General features: G+C 41.4%; 1 protein-coding gene across 3 annotated transcripts in view; it reads right to left on the bottom strand.

Moving 5' to 3' along the window:
• phc2b (polyhomeotic homolog 2b (Drosophila)) overlaps positions 1 to 18,090 on the bottom strand; it is a 54,501-nt gene extending 36,411 nt beyond the window's left edge. For 2 of the 3 annotated variants that reach the window (XM_042088787.1, XM_042088785.1), the window contains exon 1: positions 2,451 to 2,591. The gene's annotated coding sequence lies outside the window, so the exon portion shown is untranslated. Of the gene's footprint in view, positions 1 to 2,450; positions 2,592 to 18,049 lie in introns of those variants that run through there. The other variant, XM_042088786.1, reaches the window with a different exon arrangement.
• Between the last annotated feature and the right edge of the window lie 4,410 nt (positions 18,091 to 22,500).

Below are 22,500 nucleotides of genomic sequence, written 5' to 3'. Positions count from 1 at the left end.
AAAAAGAAGTTTAACATCTTTCTATAAAGAGAAGTTACAAAATGTTGCAATCAAGAAGTGTAAAAAGAGGAACTCTGTTAGGTTTCCCTCAGAGAAAATTTCCTTTCTACATTTTTTTTTTTACTTTCCAACAGTGTGCATTGTGATAATACTGACAAAAAACGTCTATGTCTACAAGAACCTTCTCTGAGTAACAAAGTGCTCGTTGTGTGGGAAGGGTCCCATTTCGACTAGATTTTCTGCGAGGGCATGATGAACCTTTCTTGCCAAGCCAGTGAGCTACGCCTCGCCAAGCCGAGTCCAGGCGAGTGTGTGAATCCTACCGCGGGGTAAAGCACCTCTCCCACACTGACCCCTCTCTGACCCCAGGTCAGCAGATAAGCAGTCTTTTCCTTAATGCCTCTGTGTAATCTGGCCAGCGAGCGACTCGACTGAGCGTGTGCAAAACCCCAGCTCTCAACGCAATTAACCCCAATGTCCCTCAAGAGCTGCGAAAGTGGTGCGAGAAGGAACGAGAAGAGTGATAAAAATATGATCTTTCACTTGCCAGGCTGATCCGGTTAAGTGAAGACTTAACCCAAGTGAGTCAGGTCATGCAGATTTACTTTTCCATTAATGCACGGAGACACGGGCTGTCATTAATGCATCACTAATGTTTTTTGAGATGAATTCAGTGAAGTCTACAAATCAGCTAATGCACATTCCAATTCCAATTCAAAACTATGCAGACCAAATGTATTCCTGTGTGCTGCATTTGGAAATGGCTTTCTTTGCAGCTACCTGGTCTTTATTCTGTAAGTAATTATAGAAAAAAGGGTGCCACTTGGCACCAGAATAAAAACCTCTTTGGCTAGACTTGGGCTGTTTCATCCTCTCTCTCTTTTAAGTCATCCATCCCTTGAAACTCAGCAGCTGGTACAAATATGGTCATTTCTTTTAATTAATCCATTTTCTTTCAATTAAGCCATGTTCTTAAACTCTGGAGCTTTCCATTGATCCCATACATTGTTTCAACTGTTGTCTGTGTCTATCTGAATTGAGGGTACAGATCGTGGTACTGAGAAGACCTCTGTTTAATGTCACAATACTTCATCACTGATAATGGTAATTTCTCTCCATTACGTCATACTAGAATACGTTATAAAACAAATACAAGTATGCGTTTATGTGATTATATCCTTTTATTTCCAAGTGTCAACAAGGAAATCTGTTGTAATGGTGACGGAGAAGCTAGCTAGTGTCTTTAGTTAGCTCCATGTCCTCAACCTCAAAAAATAGAGGATCAACAGTCATCCCTGTTTGAAACCGTGGATTGTGTGATTCAAATAGTTGTTCTGATTGGTATGATAGCCAGAGATTTATATGTAAATAACAACATATGTGTATGTTACACACACACACACGCACACAGAATTGTGTTGTATCCATGTCTTGCACATACATGCGGGCAAAACAAACACCAACACCCACACACACACAGCCCAAAGCTCCTTGTTGTATTCTTGTCATGCACCCACACACACACACACACAAACACAGAGGCACCCCAAAGCTGTGTGCTGCTGTATCCGTGTTATGAATTGCGGGTGCATGTGGGTCAGTGGAGGAGCTTAGGGCACCAGGGTGCTCTCCACAGCCTCCCAGCCTCTCTGCCCCTCAGGACAACAAAAGCCCCACCACCCCCACTACCCCCCCCCCCCCCCCCCCCCCACCCCCGGGCCCCCTGACCTTCGCAGGAGCACTTGCAAACAACCGTCCGCACACTCGAAACCAACCCCCATCTCACACACACACTGCACACCACGCACACCTAAAAAAGAAACAGAGGAAAGCTGCCGTTTGCGTATGCGTGTGTGTGTGTGTGTGTGTGTGTGTGTGTGTGTGTTCATGAATGTGTGAGCATGCACTCTGCATTCCGGAATGCACAGCCCAAGCTGAACCTATGAAAAGCCGACTCCCTTGCTGACAGCCAGCCGCCGCCACGGTCTGAAGCGATGTCTTACGCAAACGCTTTTGTTTTGGTCTTTTTAATTAAAGAGGGGATGGTGGTGGTGGGGAGGAGGAGGGGGGTTGTTGAAGGGGGGTGGGGGGTGTTGTTGGTTTGGCCTGATGTGCGACTTCAGCACAACCAGCTGCAGAACTGCTTCCCAATCTGTCACCTACTAACACCGACACACACACACACACACACACACACACACACACACACACACACACACACACACACACTCCCCCCTTCTCAAAGTGCTCTTGCTCCAGCTCCAGCCACATGCAGGAAAAATATGAAAACAAACTGGAGCGTTCACCAGAGGTCCATCAGAGCTGTGCTGTGAGGCTGGCCAACACACACACACTCACACACACACTCACACATCTACATACACACACACACACACACATACACACGCAGAGCAGCCCCCGACACACAAAACAAGCTCAGATCTGCCTACCTTCCACCTTAGGCCTGGTGCTGTTCTCCTCGGGGGGTCGATTGCTTGGTCCTTCCCTGGTATCCTACACCATTTCTGGGTTCAGTTCGATCCGACAGGACCGTCACAGCCAAGGCAGGACAGAGGAGGAGCGGAGGGAGGGAGGGAGGGAGGAAAAAAACGAGAAGCCAGTGCATTAGCATTCATTCCAAAGCAAACATGTGACCTGGCCCCAGCCAATGGGCTGGCTCTGGCACAACTCCCTCCCCCGTCAACCCCTCCCCCTTCCTCTTGCTGGCTGCTCCTGTCAGGTCGCTGGTAGTGCGAGCCTGTCATAGTCTCCATGGCAACACAAAGGGATTTAACCCATGCGTAGAATTTTATGGCGCCTGGCTTAAACTAGGAATGCAGAGGAAAGGAACTGGTGGGAAATAGATTAGAAATTATGAACACATGCACACATGCACTTATACTTAAAGCATGCAGTAAATACAATTATTTCATCTGTCACTGTTTAAATCTAGGTCATAGTACATATACATTTCACAATAAACCCATACATTCACATCAAAATATTTGGAGTCCTATCTATTTGAAGTTTCAAACTTCAAAAACAAAAAAACATTTTTTTTTCAGCAGACTGATTTGCTTCTTGTCATCAATCCTAACAATATGGCCCTGACACAATCATCTAATGGCTAAAAAATTATTTTTAGGCAAAATATGCAAAATACATGCAAAACTATACATTTTCTTTTGATGACATTGCATTCAGAGTGTCAGGGTGTTTGACATTTTATGGCTTTGATGAATAGCCGGACTATTGTTATTCCGTACTATAAATTTTAATATATGCAACTTTTTCATTTTCATTATCTTTCAAGCTGAGAGGTAATATACAAGTCAGAGAGAGGTCATAATATATGTGTGTATATATATATATATATATATATATATATATATAATATGTATATATTATATGTATATATTATATAAATATGTATATATTATTATTATTACTACTACATACACACACACACACACAAACACACACACACACACAAAGGTCGATCGAATTGAGTTTGTAGATTTGTACACAAAGAAGAGTGCTTCTGGTGCAATGCAATTCAAATCCTGATTAGTGGGTCATAACAACCTCTGGTACAATTAAAACTAATTAAACGCACAAAGCTGCCCAGGACACATGTCCTTTCTTCATAAATGCCACACTAAGAGTCCTACATTTGAAAGACAAATGATGATGGCAATATCCTCTTGGCTGTGATTCACTGGGGTGAGTATAGGGTGTGTGGGGGTAGGGCAGAGAGATAGAGAGAGAGAGAGAGAGAGAGAGAGAAAGAGATAGAGGGAGGGAGGAAGAGAGGACAGGGGTTACTTTCAATGCATGCAAATGTATTCAAAAGGGTAGGGCAGCAGGTCTGCCATAAAATGTGTTCCCCTGTGTGAGACGTGGAGGATCAGAGCTCAGGGGCATGAGGGGGCTTCCCCCTGCCGAGTGGAGAGCCTGTCCCCTGCCCACTCACCGGCTGATGGAGGGAAGGGGAGGGGAGAGGACACGTGTGTCAGGGGATGCCCTTTCACAACTGAGGACTTGTGAACAAGGAGTTGTATTATATGTCATGAACCTGTGTACATAAAAAAACACTGAAGCAATATTATAGTATTATTTCAATGTTCTCTCTCACTCTCTCTCTCCGGCTCTCCATCTCTTTCTCTCTCTCTCTCTCTCTCTCAGTGTGTCTGTCTTTCTGTGTTTGTTTATGTTTCCGTGACTGTATTCTTTGTGTACAGTCGTCTATACATGATTATGGAAGGGACTACTGTATGCATTAAAAGACCAACACATGACATAGGGCACTGTGGATGGAGTACAACAGAGAGTGGTCTTGATCTGAGGGATCTCCTCAGCCCCATCCCAGCCCCCCTCAGAGGTCGCGCTGAGCCGTGCTCACCCCCAGCCCGGTCGCATCGTCAGGCAGATTTTCTGCCATTTTCTTTTCATTAACCCAGCCAGGGATTTGCACAGCGGCTCTGCACAGCTCTTGGCTCTCGCTCATCCCCGACGCCGAGCGTCTGGTCTGATCAGGAATTCAAAACGCGTGCCTCTCGCATTGATTCACCGCGGGCGCTAGGAGAAGCACGTGCATCCATGCAGTGGTTATATGCAAAGCGAGGAGGGAGGAGGCGGAGGGGTGGGGGGGCTGTTTGAACAAGGCGGCATGCTTTTTATTCACATTAAGTGATTCTCAAAAGACTTCTTCCCATCCACGTGGGAAAACATCTATACCCTCTGTGACCTGCATGGGCCAATATTGAAAATTAAAATGCATCCCCAGTGCTGCCTTCTTCACGCGCATCAGAATCAGACAGCACTTCTTTATACAGTCGGCTTCAGATCTGCACAATAACAGCTTTTATGGGTCTGTGAATGCTTAGCTCTATATCTCTACGGTACATGCTGACTAAAGGAAGCGACTCTAAAGACATATCCAACACATACATGATTCATAAGAATGAGAAGATTTTTCACTGGCCTATTTCAACTGCTTGTCACTCTTAAGAGTGCAAAAATAAGTTATGCATTAAATGTTTTGTATTTATAATAGGTATGCAGTGGTGTAGATATGGATAGCTCAGTTTTACAATTGTAGGATCAAACTCGCCAAAGCTTCACCACTGATGTCAGGACTGATTACTGATTACTGATTACAGATTACTGATTACTGATTACTGATTACTGATTACAGATTACTGATTACTGATACTGATTGACTATTTTCACCCCACTGTCTTGAGACTTGAAAACCTCAGCCTGTACACATCAGCATTTCTATTGTAAGCTCTAATCTTAGACAGGTATTTTCGGATCAATAAGGTCTGCCTTTCCAGAAAGCCTTGAGGCTATAACCAATATTTGCATTTAAATTATGCAGACATCAATGTAAAAGGTGCACTTAGTGTTCATATTTACTTGTAGCGACTGTTTGAAACTGTTTAACAATGTATAGAAGGTGTGATCTTTGAGTAAACAAAATGAAAACCGAGTAAAAAAAAGAAGGGAAAAATCTATTGGCCCATTCAAATTGCTAAAGAGTCTAAAAAACAACGGTGAATATTGGCGATGACCTGACGTTGAATAATTCATCTGGATGAGACTGAATTGGTCCGACCGCAGGTTAATCATCCTCTCTCTCTCATAGCTCCCCTGATGGCTGACTTCCAGAAACACAAGGCGTCCACTGCTGCCCAGTGTCATCCAGTTCCGTCCTGTGCCGAGCCTTTCCAGTAACTCAGAATCCCCAGCGGTCCGGTTAGAGGACCTTCCCAACCAGCGCTCGCTGTATCCGATGACATATCCCATGTCACTCACATAGTGGTCACTGGCAGTCTTCCGTCTGTCATGAGAGCAGGATATCCCTACCTCCCCCTACCCCCACCACCTGCCCCCCCCCACCTCCTGAAACTAACTCAGATTCATATGAAGTGGAAATGCAACAACAGAACCACCCCCCCCCCCCCCCATTGAATAATGCATGTGAAGCCTTCTCAAATATTAATGCCAGGTCTCTTGGTGTTGTTGTCATGTTAGACATAATGGTGTGAAAATGCAGTGATATGTCTGTCGATATGGAGATAGTCGCCCATAATGTCCAGCTGGGCAGTATCAGCACCTTAGATGGGTGGGCAAACAGAGCATAATTGATGACAAAATATTGCCCCCCACCCCTCCACCCCCATCCCTGTGTATCAGTGAGTGAACCCAATATAATACACACGTCAGATCGGATGGTTTAGAAACATATATCTAACCTACAGGTAAAAAGTCATCAGTAATGACTCAAAATAGAATTAAGTTTCTGTTATGTCATATGAACAATGCTTCTAAATAAAAAAAATGCTTCACCACCAGTCCACTCTGTTTAAAAAAGAAATAGTGTAAAATGTATGGTAACACTTAAGTTTTGTGTGACATTTTGTTACTGATAAAGCTAAGCTAGTGTCAAACAGTATCATCTTACATGTCACCTCATCTGCAAAAGCATCTACATGACTTCCTGCTGTTCAATTAGTTTGGCAAGGTGCTACAAGCATCATGAGCGTGGGTTTGGACATACACATACAGGATACAATACTATACTGCTGCTGTGAATAAAAGCTAAATGAAGAAATGCAAATATGAAATGCATTCCGGATCAGTGGACAGTGTTAAATTAAACTAGAATTAGCAAAAAAGGAGCCCATCTGTAAACACACTATAACACTGCCCTCTTCTGGTAGTAAGCACAAGTTGATGCAAAGAAACACAAAGGTCAGCAAAGCATTTCACCCTGAAACAAGACACGAGGGAGTGAGCCTATTATCTCTCAGGATAATAGCTGGCATTTTCCCTTGCTCAGCTCTAATTAGTTGCTAAATGTGTTTCGTTTCTTCATTAAGGCCACATTGTGCTTCAGGCCATTGTATTTGGAGAAGTCTTTGACTCATGTGCTATTTTTACTTTAGAGCTGTCAAATGCATCCAATCATCCCAATCCAGAAGAGATTTATATGATGAAATCCTGGATCAACTTCCATCCAGATCTTTCATACTGCAAAGTTAAAAGTACTCTGACTATGGCCACATGGTAAAGAAGGTTACAGTCTTTTCTTTGTTGGGAACTTTCAATAATGAAGGCAGACATCTTGCTATGAAGTTGTGAGGATACTGCCATCACCAGCATAATGACTTTATGACATTATGGTATCAGGTGATGAAAGTGGAGGAGTGGCGTTGTAGACAGAAGAACTTGTTGTAGACAGAAGATGACTAATCTGAGCGTCACACTTTATGTTGCCTGTGTCTCTCCATGATCGGGCCATCTGTCAGACAAAACTTTGGGGTGTTGTCATTTCTTCTTGATAGTACATCAGGATGTCTAGGATGACTGATCTTACTGAGGTCACACCAATGCTGGTCATCGCCACTGAGACTACAGGCCTCGTTAAAGGACTCAATGGTGTGCAGGTAGGGAGTAGCTTTGTTTGAAAATGTGCTTCTTCATATACAGTACAGGGCCATTTGAGATGTGGCATCAGCCGCAATTAGCTAAACTACTATACTGATGAAAGAGTGACTTCAAAGATATGTCCACTAAGACTTATTGGCTATTCATAGATCCTGTGTTAAGACACAATACACTTACTCATCAGGTATGCTGTTTGAGGCCATGATGAAAGGCTGTTACAAAGAAATTGTGACTTTTTGTTTTGTGCCAAATACAGCTACTGTCAAATTTTTTTGGTTTATTTTTTTTAACCCATAATGCCTGCAAAGTTACTAAATCATACTTACCAATACCAATATAAATCTGAAATATGACGTTGTCATTAATGACAACATTTCATATATGTATATTTGCATTGTTAAGTATGACTGCATCTCATAACATCCTACATTTTTATTGGCTGAAACTTGTTTTAAGAAGTCCAACAACAGCTGTTGGCTCTTCTGCCATCTCATAAAGATAAATGGGAATCCCAAACACATCCCACTGTGTGCGCGTGCAGTTGTTCTCTGCTGTCATCAGCTTTGATGGCTGCCCCAGGGTCACATGACCTAGAGGGCATTGCTGTCCCCAGCTGAGATTTAGTGGAACTTGGCTTCTTTTCATCGCCCTGTTATTAAACTCCCAGCCTCTCTTCACGAGTGCTGTGCACAGTCTAACTCTAGGAAAACCAATTACTTAAAACTACATGGACAGCATGCATGCAGCATGCAGCCTACATTCTGAATGCACAAAGTCAAAGTCAGAACCCATTCAGGTCAGGGCTACAACCTTTACTTTAACCTATTTTACAACCTTTACTTTAACCTATTTTACAACCTTTACTTTAAGCTATTTTACAACCTTTACTTTAAGCTCTTATTCGGGCAGTCTGGGCTACCCATATCTGGGAAAGTATGATGTGAAAATACTTGCATATGTCTTATATGTCAGCCTTTATATCAAGGAAACATAATTAAATCTCAATTTTAATGCTTTTAAATTCATGTCATCAGAAAGCAAGCCAGTATAAAATATCGGTTCATATTTGTAAGAATATTGTGGCAATATAAGGATCATGATGGTGGGATACTCTATGGCTTTTACAAAACTATACTGACATAAATATTTTATTCCTTATTGTTTTATTCATTGAAGTCTTGTCACTGAAACATTGGATGAAGAATGTGCATTTGTTACCTGAAATAAGCTGTACTTACATATGTGCAGATGTCATGTAGCCAAAATTCTTTGGTCCAGTTTCAAAACTGGATTACTTGTGAAAGGCTTACAGAGTACTTTATATTCTGCTATATACTTTCTATCCTGCTGTTTATTTTAGTAATTGGTGTAGAGATGGACGCATAGCTGTGTGCAGAATGTAAAAATGATTACATTGCATGTAAATTCAATGTTAAGTTTCTCATGATTATGATTATGCCACCAGAGTGTAGAAGTACCTCTATACTCTTTGATTGCACTGTAGCTGCCTGGCTATTCTAGCTGTTGGTGGTTTGCAAATATTTAAATAAGCTAGAAATGAAAAGCAAACTATAAATTGAGATGACAACAAATAATGTTAAACACTAATGGTTATGGTTTGTTAAGTTTAAGTAAACAGATTATGCTATACAGAATCTCTGAATTCAAATGAATTAACATGCTTTGCAGGTGGATTAATTGGATAACAACAGTACAGTATTCTACCTATTCTACATTATATACATACCAGTACATACTTACATACAAGTTTTACATACTGTTTTATACATACTGTTTTATAATGTAAACAGTACAGAGACTGGGTTGGTTCTGTGATGTGGTTAAGCAACACAACCACCAGAGGGCGCCTGCTGAGTTGAAGTGCCTCAGCTACGGAGTCACTATTACCACATCTGCTGCATTTCACAAGTCTAGTAAATGAAGTTACAAGTGGATTGCAACACTTTTAGCTTTGTCACAAACCACACCCTTATGGCATCTCACCATCCCCCAAAGTCAATTACACAGCAAATGCGTATATTAAAGACAGAGTACAGTGAGTATAAGCCACTTCTGTGAGCCAGATTGACATTGGACCATAACACAGAGTGCTGACAGATAATACAAATTCTAGGGTTGTGTTTAGGGTACCTCCATTGAATATTGAGAAATTTACATCAGAGATAGCTCTGTTTCTGATTGTAATGGCTGTCACAGACTGACGTTTGGCAATAAAGCATTATAGTTAGGGAAGGTTATGATTTTTTTTCCGCCAATCTGCAAAAAAAATCTTACCAATAATTTTTTTTTACTATGTGTTCCTATAGGTGTCTAGTAACACCTCCCAATTTATCCACTATAATATAAATTTCCCCCTGACATAACACATATTTATCTAACAATATATAGCGTCTGTCTTTCTGCAGAGGATCTCAATCGTGCTCCTACAGTGAAAAATTGATGATGCAACCTCCCTACCCACAACATTATTCTCAGGCAAAGCAAGTAGCCATCTCTCATCATCACTGTATATGATAGCCTTTGGCCTTGATTGTTATCTCATTGTCATTTTACAACATCCTTGGAATTTTTATGTGGCATGAATGGCATATCATGATGCAATTTGAATTTTGGCTTAAAGCAAACTTTGGACAAAGCCACCGGCTAAATAGTACATAAGTTCTTAGGGTTGACATGAGAGGGTGTGGAGGTCGCATCATCAAATTTTTCTTAGCACAGTATGTCTCAGGCTAAATGTAACCAAGGGACAAAATTAATCTCTTTGAAGCTTTATTGTTACTTGGCTCAGTTCCTATCATCCACCCATATTATCCAGTGCTTTGCACGATAACCTCGGCAGGGAATAGACTAGGAATGGAACTGCCACTCAACTCCCAGGTTCCTTGTTTATGCTGAAATCCTCAGTTCTCTATTGCCTTGCCGCGGCTCCTGTTGATTCTTTGTTTGCTTGGATGGATTGGATGGCTGTTTGAGTACTTTGTCAGGACATTTAGACTAACAAAGTTCCCAGCCATGGTTTCCCCTAAATCTGTGGGTATGACAAAACTTCAAACACACCTTCATCTCTGGAAGACATTTGTAGAGGGTTTCATAAGTGTCCACATTGATCAAAAGAACTTGAACAGACTGTATTGGTTTAGCGATGTGCCTCCTTTTACGCTCTTGGATTTCGTCCTTCATTGGTATAGAACTCGAGATTTAATTTAACAGACATTAGAAGAGGAGCTAATACAAATCTACTGATTGGTGAAAAAGTAAATATTTTAAAATATTTACAGTGAAACTTCATTTAAAAGCAGAGTCACAATTTGACGCAGGCCGCTTGCACTGGTCTGGTGTCAATTAAAAGCCTGATCTGGTTTTATGGAAGTTTTTTGGTTGTATAAAACCTCTTAAACCCCCAATTGCCTGCTGGAGCTATTTCTATGCTGTTTAGAATGTGCACACAAAAGTGTATGGCACTGCTTAACACGCATTTTCCACTGATGAAGTGTGTTAAGTAGAGTTCCTAAACGTTGAAGCTTCTGTCAATATGGGCGTGCTATATACATACAGTTGGATTGGTTAGATTCTCCACATTTCAATCGTTGAGTTAATTTTATGGAAACCATGAGCACCAAAGTAAGCTACAGTCAAACTCATTCACATTTACCAGCATGGTAAAGAGAGAAAGGGGTGACATCTTTGGTGGCCTTGTCCGAATATGTGTCCATATTTTGCTATCTTCCTTACCCGTGACCCGTCTCTGGATTGGCATTTTAACGCGAGTTCAAACGTAATTTTACTGTGACAATGAGCCATAGCATATTTTTGTTTCTGTGTTAGGGACCATTATGATCGGGACAAAGTGTTTTTCGGGATAAAGGTCCCTACAGGATCTGGCAATGGTGTTGCACTCTGAAACCCATTATTTTCAATAGCTTGCGCAGCGCAAGAACGGTCTGGCTACAAAGTCAAATTGCAGTATCTGCAGTGTCAAAGCTGGGGAAACAAAGCCAAAACGCAGTAACTGCTAAATCCAAGCTAATACAAAGGCAAACCGCAGTAACTGATGTTTAGTACCGGATTTACTGCAGTTTGCCTTGGTATTAGCTTGGATTTTGTAGTTACTGCAATTTTGACACTCTTGTTTCTCTGAAACTGAACACAATGGAACCATGGTTTCAACTGAATCACTGTAGAAGCATATTAATTTAACCATAAATAGTAACTCAAAGCTGCCATGTTATGGAGCTAAATAAGAAATTAATATAATTGTCTCTGTAACATGTTTTGTCTTTGTCTTTGTATAACAATTATTTTGTCTTGTCAGTTTTTATACCTTAGTTGTATCTACTTGCAAGTCACGTTGGATAGAATAGCATGACAAACTAAAACTAGAAATGCAATTCCAAGGAATTATCAGTGCATGCAGTTATTTTGTTTGTTGCTGTGTTTAATTGTTGTCCTTGTTAGGTGTTGTGTTGTGTTTTGTTATGTTGCTGTATAATGTGGTGTGGTTTGTGTGGTGGTGTTATATTGTTATGTAGGCTAATTGTGGTCTGCTGTTGGTTTGCTTTTTTGTGTTCTTTGTCTGTACTAACTGGTGCTTGCTGCTGTTTATGTGTGCATGGTTCTGTTTGTTGTTGGTCCACTGTTTGTTTGTCTTTTTGTAGATGAGGTTTCTCTATTTTATTTACAGTGTTGCCTTTCTTGGCCAGGGACCATTTCAAAAAGAGACTATAGTCTCAATATGACCCCCCTGGTTAAATAAATGAAAAATAAATCATAATAAAAAAATGAAAATGCAAGAAAAGGTGAAAAGGTAAAATACCATAGAGTTAAAAAAGACATTGCAGTGGTAGTTACTATGGTGTTTCTAAGGTAGACACGGTGGTTGCTATGCTGAATATAAACTTGTTTTTCATTAATATTTCAAAGATGAAAAATGCATTGCTGCCATGTCCTTTGACAGACCTACGTTACAAAGTTTAAACGAAGCTGAATTACACGGATTCAAAGTGGTAAGCGGAATTATAAGAAGAAGAAGCCGTGGAATAACAGTACAGTGCATTTGCATGCACTGTACTAAATTGAAATCTAGCCCTTTTGAATTATCTATTCTTTTTGTAACATAGATTCCCTACAAAACCATTGAAGAGGTCTCAAAAGGAAAGGCATGGAGTGGCTTCATGAAAAAGTGGAGATTTGTTCCAGTGGTCAGCATGCCAAAGGGGCAAATATCCAAAAGCTGAATCCTGCTGTGCCATTGAGGCTTTGCCACATCTCTGTTATCCAGCGACTCAGGTGTGACTCCCAGAGACAGACTCTGAAAAGACAGGCTCTTTGAACCACTGATGCACAGGACAGACCAAGACTCTCTGTTCCCGAGACGACAACAAAACCACCTCAGTCAAACTGACACACAGAAAATCACTGACGACAGCAGACTTGTCTCCATTAGGGCTGAGCCAAATAGCCGCAATGATTGTGCTAGATCGGTGGTTTGGCAAACTTGTGGGACAGAGTGGCACCTTGCAATTGTATAACCAGAACACAGTGTACCTCATGGAGATAGGATGAGAAACATCTTAAATTGCATTCACTTAAATATGAGACAAGAAACAAAAGACAAGCATGAATTAAGAGTTTTTAAAACACATTTTTGCTCAGTTACCAAAATATCACACACCACATCTGACTTACACATAAATAGCTGCTATTCAGAAGAAATTCAGTTCATTCAAGAAACCATCCGCCATTCCACAGTGTAGAATGTGTTATATTCAAATAAAAGCAGAAGTTTTGAAATGTTGCACTATAAGATTACTTCAGGTCATATCAGCTGCATATTAATCCACAAAAAATGAGCATGTGACAATACTAAAAAAAAGTGAACCCCAGCAAAAACTAAATAAAATGGGAAAGTAAAGGCAGAGAAGTTCCAATGTGGCATTTCTATCCGTAGAATGGAGTGTTCAACATTACTTAGGGATAACTATAAACAGCTGTTCTTCTGAGTGACACTATTTTCAACTGAAGATGACTTGAAAGTCTTTCAAGCCCAAATAAGCAATTTGCCAGGTGTTAAAAGTATAACCATGAACAAGAGCACAAAGAGGCTCAAAGAGTTACAAAATAACTCTTAATTTTTACCTAGAGACAGTGTTCAGAAACACTATAGCTTGAAATCACGTCACATTTACTGGGCCTGGCCTACAAAGACACGCTCTGTGTAAAATAAATCAAAATGTGATCCCCCTCCACCGTACTCACTGGGGTACCTCAGGGAGCACGTTCAGCTGGCAACGTGAAAAAACTCTCTCTGAAAAAGCATCGGGCGAGTGAGCACAGGAGGTCTCTCAGCCCTGCCTTGGACATCGCAAAGGGGTGTTGCTCTCCCAGGACCCGTATGTTGAGAGGGAGTTCATCTGAGGTGACGGCAGGAACTGAAATGAGCTCTGCGCATGGCTGCTATTGGTGTATCTGGGGCGGGATGATGTGGTCTGGCTGTGTGTTTCAAATGAACCACAGCTTTACATAGCAACTCAAAGCAACTCGGAGGAAGTCAATGCTCAGAGGTGTCATCAGGCAGAATGTTCCAGTCAGCTGACAAGAGCTGTGTTAAAGAACTAAAAATTAGTTTTAAGCTTTTTTTTCCCTTGTAGTGTATATTTCAACGGAAGGACTTCAGGAAATGCTTCCATCAGAAATCCCCTCTCTCCCCTGATTCAAATCCATAAAGACACACGTTTCCATTCCATACAGTCATGTTACTATGATCTCCCCCTGCTTCAGCATTTTCCCAAGGCCCGTGATGTGTGCTTCCCATATTTCTATTTTGGAGCTCTGAGACAAAGTTAGCACCATGCAAGAGTATATTTGTGCACAGGCACGCATACCATTTGGCTGAGTTTCCACTACATGTGTTGGCTGAAGTGTGTCAGAGCTCTGCATGCATGCTGACAGCATTAGTGCAGGTTGAACCAGGACAGGAGACCGACACAGAGTGTAAAGGAGCAAGGAGAGGAGTCTCAGGTGACCCAGAAAGACCTGAGGAGGAGCAAAAGAGACAGACAGACAGACAAAGACTTCACTCTCTTTAGTTCTCTTACTCTTTTCAGCCTACTCTTTTGGGGGATAACTAAGTGCAATTGTGATATGACTGGTAGATGCATGTTTAATGGTCAACGTGTCTTGTGTGTTTCACTCACAGAAAAATAGTTCCCCTACAGAGACAATAAAGTATCTGTCTAGACGGACAAACAGACAGACAGACGGACATACAGACTCAGAGAGAGAGAGAGAGAGAGAGAGAGATAGCTACATGGCAGACAGTGAAAGAAAGTAACACGGGTCTGAAAGAGGACAGTGAGTGACAAGGAGAGAGAGAAAGAATGAGCTACAGAGGAAGAGAGAAAAAAGAAAAGAAGGGCATAGAAAGGGAGAGATACACAGGGATAGAGAAAGAAGGAGGAGGCAGCAAGAGAGAGACGTGTGGAACAGCACAGGCTTAACCACAGTCTCACGTGTCTACGAACCAAACCAGCTAGATCCGGTGTGCTGGTAGAAAGTATTCACATCCTCACACACCTCTAGAAAACTCGAGACTAGTCCACAGAGAGATACATCACTGCCTTGAAAAAACAAAAACGTGAATCCTGTTCCAACAATCCTGTTAATTGATTTGAATGTGTCTATAGTTACCGTGACAAGCCAGTTACGTCTTTAATAGCTAACAGGTTATAAATAGCTAACAGGTTATAAAACAATAGAATGACTATCAGTACTTGCTAGAGGCTTACCTTTCTATAGTTTTCAGATAAAACTATTTGCTTAAACAGTATCAAATGGCACATAGTAGTATTTAACATCAACATTATTTTTAACAGTATCAAATGGCACATAGTAGTATTTAACATCAACATTATTTTTTCCTCAGCTTGGATGTGAGCTCTGAAGCCTGTTCATATTTTCTGTTATATTCAAATTCAAAGCAGGAGCTTGATTCAAGGAAGGTGACCTTTGCTCCATCTCCCTGAGGCAAACCCATTCAGAGAGGACGTCTTTTGCCAGGAATGTCTAAAGAATTCATTATGAATCTAATGCCTTTGATGTCCACCAGAACCGTTTTACAGTCAATTCAGCCAGAGTTTACAGAGGGCCGATAAGATTCTTTTTTTCTTTTGTTAACCCATTAAATTGACCTCAGTATTGCCACTGGACTCACTCACTGGTTACAATATTTCAATTTAACATGATCCATAACCCACTTTAAATAAAATCTAACTTAACCTGTGATGATCACCAGCGTTTCACAATTGTTGGGATCCTTCTGAGTGGGTTTTGTCACAGCTCCTTCATAACATTAATGACTGTTGTAGAAAGTAAATGAAAAGAGCTGAGTCTTCATGGTTCTTATGCCTCTATCATGATGGAAAATTGCTTTAAAATATCTAAATTTATGGAGTCTATAAGAGCTATGAACTGCTGTTCTGCTCTAATGTCCAAGAGTCGCGATTTGATTGCAATTTCGGGGTGAATTTTTGAAGTATGTAGTACTATATTAAAAGATACACAATAATGATCAGACATATTTATATCATTTACTGATAAGTCTGTGACTTCTATCCCTCTAGAAATGACTAGATCGAGGGGGTTGCCAAGGTTATGGGTGGGTCCTGTAACATGCTGCTTTAGCTCTAAACTGTCCAAAACATTAAGGAACTTACTGGCTTTAGCATCAATTGTCTTATTGACATGAATATTAAAGTCGCCATTTACAATTATCCGATCATAGCTAGTGATGATGAGCGACATAAGTTCAGAAAACTGGTCAAGAAAGCCAGTCCATAGTTTAGGAGGGCGGTATAAGGTTAATAGAAGTACAGCTGGATCAGCCTTCAGAGTGAGGGCAATATACTCAAAGGAAGCGAATTCGCCAAAGTTGACTCTAGTACAGCTATATTTGTTTGAGAGAATGGAGGCAATTCCACCACCTCGTTTGCCCTTATACACTGACGTGGCCCTCCAATCAGATGACGTTGGCCGAAGTGGCCCCCAGCTCATTTGAGTTTGAGACCCCTGCTTTAAAGTTAGCATGATGATGGAAGAAAAATAAGGATGCAACAATGTGCGTTCAAGCCTTTTAAACAATGTGCGTTCAAGCCTTTTAAACAATGTGCGTTCAAGCCTTTTAAACCTGGGCCTGTTTTAGTTACGTCAGAGAATGTCTAATAAGGGGAGAACCTTCACTCTCGGAACGCTTCCGGTGTGGTACTGCATCTAGGGGCGCTCGCGGGCGAGTCCAGAATGAATGGAGGTCTATGGAGCTGTACCCCTCATAATCCACTTTTCTCGGGATATAATTTTTTTTCAAATAATTTGAATATTGTATTCGAAAGGGGAGGCAAAGACAATACACTTGGTTGAGTATTATATTTTTTAAAGTCACTTAATTGTTCTAAAAAGCCTGTCAAACGTGTCAATGACGTCATTCATTAGCATGATCATAGCATAGCATAGCATCAATGCTAGCGTGTTATGGGCAACAACGACCCAACCTGTAAGAAAACGAAAGGACATGACTCCCGGATTATTTCACTTTTGATTGATAATCCATATCCATTTTGCGAAAAATAATATCTGAGGGTTTCAGTTGTTAAATAGGTGAAAACAATAAATGTAGCCATGTAGCTCCATAGGACCCCATGTATTTTGGACTCGCCCGCGATCGCCATCTAGGTGAACTCTGGTGAACTGCAGCCAAATTCGATTTGTATGGGATTAATAGAGAGTGGGGAGGCTCTCCGTAGACGGGCTCTGGTTACGTTCAGTAGGAACAAAATCAGGAGCGTAGGCCTACCTACGTTCCCCGGCTGGGTGCTATGCTCCCTGCTTTGTATGGGACCTGGGAACATAGGACCCCTTTTTTAAAAAAAAAAAAAAAAAAAAACTTAACCCTATCCCTGAGCGGGGAACATAGGACCTGGAGAACATATGAACCCACAAAAACGATGGCAATTCTTGCAGTTCTGAAATAGTTAGCATGCTAACACAAGCATTGGCTAAGTGCCTACACAATCCTGTGGGATATCCATGGCTAATTTGAAAATAGACAGCTTTTGTGCACCTGACTAGGCTTAACATGTCAGCTAATATGAACGAGATCTCTTTGGTGGTATGCTTGTGCATGTTAATATTGGTAAATGTAAACAAACGTTATCACATGAGCGCTAAGTCGGATCTACCTTTGTCTATATGTTAATCTACCCTAACCTATCCAAAACATTAAACCAAATTAATTGTGATGAATGCATAATTGTTTTTGGCTCTGGTCTGTCCTTGATCTCATAATGTCAATGTGAACTTATCTAATAACATACATTCTTATCTAACTTCAACTAGCCAAATTCTCTTTTATGACTAGCATAACTGGATCTACATGTAGGCCCTGGACACTCTTGTCTCATTATTTAAATTTAAACCTCACCTAAAGCAATCTAATATTACCTGTGCTAGCCTCCTCAATAACATATTCTAAACTTCACTCTTTTAAGGGCTCGCCATAGCTGGCTGTTGACCGTGCACTTACCCTGGCACCCTGATCACGTTACCTCAGCTCCTAGCTCTCCATGGCCTTCCGATGCTCCAGTGGTTCTGAAAAACACTGCAGTCCATCCTAACGCAGGCTGACAGAGTGTTTTTCTATTCTGCGTAGTTTCAGAGCGAACACAGACAGGCGTCTCCCTAATTGGACATAATGAATGAGGAAGGGATCACTGAGGCTCGGGGCAGATTGGCAGAGGGAGGAACGCACTGGACTGTTTGTTCGGGGCCTAATCCACAGATATAGTGAATAAAAGAGAATCTGACTTAAGCCCATCATGCTTTGGTCACAGCATAGCTGTAGTGAGAGGAAGCTGAAAAAGGGGGATGGATGGTATGGTGTATATGGAAAGGTGATAGATAAACAAACACACTTGACATATTGATATACCACTACTAGGAGCAAAGTGTCATTTCATTAATTTTTATCTTTCTCCCATAAACTAGGAGGCCAAATGTTTGCTTTTGCATTTTTATCCACTAAGTGCAACTCATACCCTATGTATTCAAATATTTCACCCTCAGTTAAATATTTGGTCTTGTCTCACTATTGGACAGAGTGGAATTAATAGGGAATGTTCTTAGTAAAGATTAATTGGTTAAGGATTGCTGCCAAGTCATTTATCTTTTCTCAGTATCAGTAGAATGGTCTCAGCTTGTTCCTAGGTTATAAAGCTTTTTTTATCGAACCATGACATAGTGAGTTTTTAAATACTGTTTACTGTATATATGACAGATTCAGGTCTCCTAATCCTACACTAGGTATTCACTGGCATATCGACTAATCCATTAATATCAATTTAAGCAAAAAAATGGCAAGGAATTACTTGATGAAGGCCTTGTTAGAATGGGATGACATTTACTATAAACATTCACACTGAATAACCCCTTTATTCCCAGGCTGTATAGAGAATCTACAGCATTGGCCATGTGCCAGTAAGAAGAGCTTTGTGGTCCACCACCATGGACCCTGGGAAAAGTATGCAGTTTCACTCTACACCCATATTTCTGATCGTCTCGCATGCTCCCTTTTAATTAATGCAGGATTAAACAACCCAGCCCCTTCCCATTAAACCCCCTACCATCACGTTCACCACGTTCCCCGTGTTCTTCACATTGCCCAGGTCCCCTACTGCTACACTTTCCTCCTTAACCAGGAAGCCCAGAATCATAAAGGCCTTAAAGGAAACATTGCCACCTTCATTTTGGTCCTGTCCTGATGACTTTCTTCAGATTATTTGGTCTTATAACCAGTGTGAATGGTGAACAAAGATGAAATTGGCAATGAGGCAGATCTTTTGCTTACTGGGGTGTTTGTGGTCATTTGGACCCTGGTGAACATGGACGAAAAGTGTGCTGGGTCCTCTTGGGTGTGAATTTTGCTGCTGCTGCTGCTGCCAGGTATTGGTTCAGTGGCAGTGAAATTTGGATGGAACTCAAGTTGTCCCTGGTAATGATAATTGGCTGGATTCTGGAAATAACCCAAGTTCCTAGTCCTGTAACGAGTTGGAGTGTTACCGTAATTTCCTGCCTATTAACCAATTTATTCCTTAATTTTGCAAAATTTCCTCAGCCATACATGGGCCATGGGCTATACACCAGAATACTTTTCTTTTCTTCATTCTTCATTTCTGATTAAAGCATGATCTGATTTGCTGTGCTGATTGGGCACTGCGGTTAATACACTTTTTTGTGAAATTTGCATACAATACTGTCATGCGGTTTATATACAGTGCAGGTTATACACAAGCAATTACTGTACAAGCAGTGGAGGTCCTCAGGGAGTTGGAGTATGAGTTGACATGAGAAGAAAGCAGTGTGGCTCAATTGTTTCAGAAAAAGCAGAGGAATCAAACTTAAAGGAGAATTCCGGTGTGATATTGACCTAAAGTGTGTTGAAATATGATACCGAGTTTCTGCTACTGGAAGCAACCGGAATCCATGCATTTCCATGGAATTATTTTTGGAATCTGATCCCTTATCATACCTGTTCATTTGTACTCGTCGCTCGACTTATCGTGACTAAATTCAAGATGGCGGCGAATCGGCAGTCTGTATAAATCGTCTTGTAAATAAACTACCAGTGCTTTTTCAAAGTTCTCAATGTCTCGTTTTAAATGTCAAGGCCCTTGGAAGTCTACCAATGAAGTATGGAGCTACTTTGAGCCTCGTAAATGGTGTAAAACAGTGATTTATTTGCATGGCTAGGCCGATGCCCGAGGCACCCCCATCAAAAAACTGTTGGTAGCATCGGCTAACTAGCACCAGAATTCTAAGTGCAGGGGACATCCAGGGGATGAGCAACGAGACACACGTCCACACTCGGTATCATGTTTCAACACACTTTATGTCAATATCACACCGGAATTCTCCTTTAAATAAAACAGGCAGTATCCAAGTTTATTCTTTCTCCAGGTGTAATGCTATACTCTGGCTGTTTAACTTAAAGGTCACAGTGTCACAAAAAAAAACCCATGAGCATGAGTAAGGTGCATATTGGAAGGATACTTAAACCAATAGTATGAAAAATCAAGAACAGAGTTTTATTTACAAAATGACCAACCTCTCCCTCATCCAGCATAAAAGGCACCTGCATTGAAAAGCACCTGCAATCGAAAGGAAACACTAGTGGCTCAAGGTTGTCATAATAATGTAATGTCCCATGACCTCATTGCCCTACAAGTAAAAGTCCTGAAATAAACCACAGTAGTGAACAGTAAGTTAGCAAGTTGGCATCATAAAGCAGAAATGGTATTTATGCTGTAGGCCCTGACCATAATCCTACAGTGTGTATGTGTGTGAGTGTGTTCACTCCTGATGCGTACAACTCTCCCTGCACGTTACACGAACCCAGACCCCCCCCCCACACCCTTTTACGAAATCACCTTATGAAGCTGCGTGCACATTTTCCACCCCATCCTGCTGTTGCTAAGCTGCTTTCCCAGCCTGAATGGCCTTGCTTCAGGATCAGTGAGCGCCCAGTTCTGGCCCCTTGCATTGCCAGTCAACTGTGCTGGAGCGATGGAACCTGAACTTGGCTCCTGTTACAGCCAAACCATCAACAGCAGTGGCAGCAGTTAGCGGTAACGGCCCAAGCAGTTTGTACAGCCTTTCTTCAGCCCGCCGCTCTGTAAACGAAGCAAAGTAAGCCAGCAGACACATTCATTACAGAGACGTCCCCCTTTTGTGAGGGGTTCTTTAGACTCCACAACACATAGCACCCTCCAAGCCTGCTTTGGACATGTCATTCATTTCTTTTGGGTTTAGTTTTCAGGCTGTAGGCCAAAATAGTTGGGTCAAGTGTGAATGGCTCTTAACCATGAAAAACCATGAATTCTGTTTGGTTTCTTTCCATTGAAGAACCCACCAAATTGCCAAAGTAAAAAAGAATAATATTATTTAAACAATAGCTAGCTTTTTTATGAATCTATTTACCTTCCATTTAGTTCAGTGGTAAACTAAATGCCACACATTCATCAATCAGTGTCTTTTAAAGACACCACAAAACCTGTCAGCACTTGGATTTAGATGTCTGTAGTGTGTCCACTCCCCAATTCCAGTCTGTTCTGGATCTGTTTCAACACCAACTGTTCTCTGTTCACTGTTCTTCCTCAAACCAGGGCAATAATCAGTGTCATTTTCAATGGATACACATTGTATTGAGCCATGCTATAAGCTGCTTTCAGACCTGCAGGCTGTTCTGCGGATGTATAAGTAAGCATAAGTATAAGTATATATACTCTTTTGATCCCATGAGGGAAATTTGGTCTCTGCATTTATCCCAATCCGTGAATTAGTGAAACACACTCAGCACACAGTGAGGTGAAGCACACACTAATCCCGGCGCAGTGAGCTGCCTGCAACAACAGCGGCGCTTGGGGAGCAGTGAGGGGTTAGGTGCCTTGCTCAAGGGCACTTCAGCCGTGCCTACTGGTCGGGGTTCGAACCGGCAAACCTCCGGTTATAAGTCCGAAGCGCTAACCAGTAGGCCACGGCTGCCCTAAATCGGCATGTCAAACGGTTGAGCCATATATCTGAACTTCACCGGTCATTTGGAAGTCCGAACTTAGCCGGCTGCTCTACTGCTCCCCTCCTAGTATTTCCGACGGACATTATGTAAATGAGCGTGTGTCTGAACAAATTCTGATGTGCGTGTTCAACCACACAGAGATACTGTTCATGTGCGTGTTTGTCGTTCACACATATTTCAGCATAAGGTCTTCAGGTTAGCATCATGTCTGAATCACCCGAAGGGTCAGACCTCTGTTTGACAAAGCTCCGCATATACTGCGGAGAGGTTGTGTTTGAAAGCAGCTATGGTGTTAGAGCATCATAGGAATGTGATGACACAATGCCTGACTACTTATTGAGTCTTACCTCTTTACAATTTATAATCTTAGAATCAATGAAAGTTAAACTTGTGTGATTTCATGTGTT

The sequence above is a fragment of the Alosa sapidissima genome, chromosome 4 (assembly GCF_018492685.1).
Source record: "Alosa sapidissima isolate fAloSap1 chromosome 4, fAloSap1.pri, whole genome shotgun sequence".
NCBI lineage: Eukaryota > Metazoa > Chordata > Actinopteri > Clupeiformes > Clupeidae > Alosa > Alosa sapidissima.
This window is presented reverse-complemented; position numbering and strand designations above follow the sequence as displayed.